This window comes from Phragmites australis, chromosome 20, assembly GCF_958298935.1.
Source record: "Phragmites australis chromosome 20, lpPhrAust1.1, whole genome shotgun sequence".
Taxonomy (NCBI): Eukaryota; Viridiplantae; Streptophyta; class Magnoliopsida; order Poales; family Poaceae; genus Phragmites; species Phragmites australis.
In genome coordinates this window covers 3,681,113-3,686,050 of record NC_084940.1, presented here as the reverse complement: position 1 = coordinate 3,686,050, position 4,938 = coordinate 3,681,113, and the positions used below count along the sequence as shown (strand labels likewise).

The 4,938-nt window shown below is 55.5% G+C and overlaps 1 long non-coding RNA gene across 1 annotated transcript; it reads right to left on the bottom strand.

Moving 5' to 3' along the window:
• Window positions 1-541: 541 nt before the first annotated feature.
• On the bottom strand, window positions 542-1,345 carry LOC133901221 (uncharacterized). Its single transcript, XR_009906687.1, has 3 exons — window positions 1,219-1,345; window positions 850-1,122; window positions 542-718 (listed from the first exon to the last, which is right to left on the bottom strand). It is a non-coding gene; the product is annotated as an uncharacterized LOC133901221 (long non-coding RNA).
• Window positions 1,346-4,938: the final 3,593 nt, after the last annotated feature.

The following is a 4,938-nucleotide window of genomic DNA, read 5'->3' as shown; positions in this document are numbered from 1 at the left end:
TCATGCAGGCAACTGTAACGTACAGCTTTGCACAGTAACACCACATGACTCCACTCAATAAACATTTGGTTACTTGTGTTGGAATTTTATGTGGCTTCAACATTTATTCAACGCAACGTGGAATTTATATTATTGATGTATGTGATGGAGAATAATTGATGTGGAATTTCACTTGAGGAATTGATACTCGAGGTGATGATGACGGCTGTGTTAAAATATAATAGAGGAATTAATTGAGATCTATTCTATTGGAATTTTATATATGCATGTACATGCTTTACTCGGGAGCCGTACAAGACGGAAGAGCTGGGTTTGTTTTACTCAGGAACAACACAAGGTAGAAGAACTAGGTTTGTTTTGGATGATCAGCTCTGCAGGCTGTTCACCCACGTAACCAGATTGGAATACATCTCGTATATACAATCTGATTATAGCACATGACTCACACATGTATATTTAGAGATTGATATAATTTGGACTCATATAACTGATACGTCTGATTGTGGTTGGTGATATGGTTTAAGGGTATTGAAATTTTTCAAAAACAAGTGAAATACTTGTAGCACATGAAAATAAGGGCGCACAGCACCGCTTGGAACTATGCACCGCAGAACGCGTCGATGGGGCAGTAGACGGGGCGCTCGGCCGTGCAATCCACGGCGTCCTCTCGCGGCTGCGCGTTGCTCCGGGCTGCTCCTCGGGTACGCAGAACCACGGCCTGCCACGTCTTCAGAATCAATCCACAATATAAATTGATAATTTGCCATTTTAAAATGTAATCTTTTGATTATGATGCTACTTATATCAATAAAAATGTGAGATCAATCCACACGCGCGGAATAACGAAACCTTGAAGTCTGCAGCCGGCAGATTTTCTTTGGGCAAAAGAGACACTTTCAGGTCTTGACGCCAATCGAGGAGAAACAGGTGGTGTCAGGCAGAAGTTTCTTCCTCGGCCGATTTTCATGCCAACCAAGGAAAGCTAGCACGTTGCTGCTGGACAAAAATAATCGGGAAGCACGGGAGGAGAAAGAGATCAGAGGAGAAAGAAGCCAAGCAAACAGAGCAACGCGAATTTCGTGTGTGCAGATGCAAGCCTTTCCTTTGGTCGGCTCCTGCTCTCTGCTACCGAATCAAGGAGTAGCTGTCTTTCCATCAAGCCATCATTCGAATCGAGGAAGAAAAAAATTCTGCAAGGGGGGAAGGATTTTTTCTTACCATAAAGTATGCATGTCATGCAAGGAAGGATCAAGAAAGATAGTGCTGTCCTCTCAAAAAAGAAAAGAAAAGGAAGATAGTGCTGTGATGCTGTGCACTCCCATCAGGAGCGAGTGCGTGCAGGAAGAGACAGAGGTGTCAGCGGAATACCACCAACGGTGGCTAGCGCCCCGCGCCCGGGTCTTCAGCATCACGACGCCAACGGCTCCAGCTTCCGTAGAGCGCGCGCTGCCGCACGGCGTCTGCGCTCCCGCTGCGTATGCTAGGCCGCTCGCTCCACTCGCGCTAGGCCGCTCGTTCCGCTCGCTCTTGTGCAGACCGCTTGTACAGCCATGGCCAAAGGCTTATATATGTAAACTGTGTATAACGAATATGATCATCCAGTTGCATAATCCTATTCTACATGGTATCACCGTCCTAGGTCTTCCTCTCGCGTCCTTCGACCACATCTCCTCTTCCGCTGCCCATGGCTCCCTCCTCTCATCACTCTGACTCCACCCATGACTCCATCGGCGAGGAGGATGCCGCTTCCGTCCGTTCCACCTCCTCCCAGATCCAAGGCATCTCCATCCGTCACCACGTTCATGTCATCCTTGACATGGACGAGGCCAACTTCGGCCAGTGGCGCCATTTCTTCGACTCCACCCTTGGCAAATTCGGGCTCAAGAGCCATGTCCTCACCTCCACCCCTGATGAAGATCGTGATGGCGAGTGGCGCAAGATCGATTCTTGCGTCGTCAACTGGATCCTCGCCACCGTCTCCAAGGGCGTTTTCGACACCGTGCGCAACGACCGCCACGACGCGTTCACCCTCTGGAACGCCATCGCCAGCCTCTTCCAGGACAACGAGATGCAGCGCGCCGTGTACCTGGAGGCCGAGCTTCGTTCCCTGATGCAAGGTGACATGTCCATCGGCGACTACTGCACCAAGCTCAAGCGCCTCGCCGATCAGCTGCGCGACATCGGCCACGCGGTCTCTGAACCAAGCATGGTGCTCAACCTCCTCCGCGGCCTCAGCCCGCGCTTTCGCTACGTCAAGCCGGTCATCACCTCCAAGTACCCGCCGCACACCTTCCAGAGCGCCCGCTCCTTCCTCCTCCTCGAGGAACTCGGCCTTCAGCACGACGCCAACGCCGAAGCCGGGCAGGCGCTCACCGTCACCCATGGTGACCGCTCCGCCGGATCCTCCAACTCCTCCGGAAATGGCGGCGGGACTGGCTCCAACGACGGCTCCTCCGGCTCGTCCGCACCGCGCTCCAACCGCAACAACAACGGCGGCGGGGGCGGCCGCTACAACAACCGCAACGACCGGCGCCGCCAGAAGGGCAACGGCGGCGGCGGTAGCGGCGGGAACGCGCGCTTCAACAACTCCACCGCCCAGAGCGCGCCCTACGCCGCGGGCTTCAACCCATGGCAAGGTATGGTGCAGGCATGGCAGATGCCCTTCCGTGCTCCGGGTGCGGGAGTCCTGGGTCCGCGGCCGCCCTTCCAGCCTCAGCAGGCGATGATGGCCTCTCACCTGCAGCCACCGTCCCCGCACGGCTCCGCCAACTCCTTCGACACCGGGGGCCTCTACGCTGCACTCCACTCAGCCGGCGTTCCACATCAGCCGCAGAGCACGTCCGACTGGTACTTCGACACCGGTGCCACGTCACACATGTCCTCCAACCCCGGTATTCTCCCCTCCCATACACTTCGTCCTTCGTCTTCTTCCATCACAGTGGGCAATGGTGCTCGGTTGCCTGTCACTCACCGAGCACACACTGTAATCCCCACAGCTTCCTCTCCTTTACATTTAAACAATGTCCTTGTTTCTCCTTCACTCATCAAGAATCTGATTTCAGTTCGTCAATTAACCCGTGAAAACAATGTTTCCATTGAATTTGACCCTGCTGGTTTTTCCATAAAGGATCTTCCTTCCAGGGAGGAGATGCTCCGATGTGAGAGCAGCGGCGATCTCTACCCCCTGCGCCTTTCTCACCATCAAGCCCTCACTGCATCATCAACGGCGTCCCTGTGGCATCAGCGGCTCGGACACCCCGGACAACCTGTTACTTCTCAGATTTTACACACTTTTTCCTTTTCCTGTAATAAGGCTGATGGCCACTCTTGCAGTTCTTGCCGTTTGGGCAAGCACACCCGTTTACCTTTCCACAATTCTGCATCCCAAACATTTTTTCCTTTTCAAGTAGTGCATTCAGATGTTTGGACCTCTCCTGTTAACAGTCATTCCGGGTACAAATACTATGTTATTTTTCTTGATGATTACACCCACTATCTTTGGACTGTTCCTCTACGAAATAAGTCTGACGTTTTTACGACAATACGCGCCTTCATTGCTTATGTTCAGACTCAGTTTCGCCTTCCCATTCTCTCATTTCAGACAGATAATGGCCGTGAGTATGATTCCTATGCCATGCGCCTTCTTCTGTCCACTCTCGGCATTCAGTTCCGACTCTCGTGTCCCTACACGTCGCAGCAAAACGGCAAGGCGGAACGCATCCTGCGCACCACTAATGACTGTGTTAGAACTCTGTTGATTCACAGTGCAGCTCCCCTGGCGTTCTGGGCTGAGGCGCTCGCCACGGCCACGTACCTGATCAATCGGCGTCCATGCCGCACCACGGCATCTGCGACGCCATACTCCCTCCTCTTCGGCGTGCCACCAAGCTACGACGAGCTCCGGGTGTTCGGGTGTCGCTGCTACCCCAACGTGCTCGCCACGTCGGCGCACAAACTCGCCCCACGCTCCACCGCGTGCGTCTTCATTGGGTACCCCGCTGATCATCGCGGCTACCGATGCTACGACATCACCACCGGCCGCGTCATCACATCTCGGCACGTCGTCTTCGACGAGGCGGTCTTCCCCTTCCGCCACAACCACATCGCCGACCCTGTGCCCCGTCCACCACCAGCTCAACTTGAGGACGACACGCCGCCACAACTCGTCACCGAGCTGCCTCCGCACCCGACGCGCGCACGGACTGTGCGTTCGAGAGGTGCCTCCGAACAGCCCGTGGCGTCGTCTTCAACATCTGCATCGACTTCCGCGGCATCGTCCACGCCAACGCTGACGTCGCCCACCACGTCGCCCATGGCATCGTCCCCGTCATCGCCACCGGCTGCACCGGCGCGTCCACCTGCCACCACCGGTCATTCCATGGTCACCCGTGCACGTGATGGGATCCACAAGCCGAACCCCAAGTATGCCCTGGCGGCCTCGGGCACACTCTCGCCGGTGCCCCGCTCCGTCCGCTCGGCTCTCAAGGACGACAACTGGTACGCGGCCATGAAAGCTGAGTACGACGCCCTGCAGGCCAACCAGACCTGGACCCTCGTCCCCAGGCCACCCGGCGCGCGCATCATCTCTGGGAAGTGGGTGTTCAAGCACAAGATGAACCCCGACGGCACTCTTGAGCGTTATAAAGCTCGATGGGTCGTGCGCGGATTCAATCAACGGCCCGGCATCGACTTTGGCGAAACCTTCTCCCCGGTGATCAAGCCGGCGACCATCCGCACCGTCCTCACGCTCGTGGCATCGCGCAAGTGGCCTGCTCATCAACTCGATGTCTCCAATGCCTTCTTGCACGGCAATCTGCAGGAGCGCGTATACTGTCAGCAACCCACGGGCTTCGCCGATCCCGCACGGCCCGATGATGTCTGCCTCCTGTCGCGCTCCCTCTACGGACTACGCCAAGCTCCTCGAGCGTGGTTCGACCG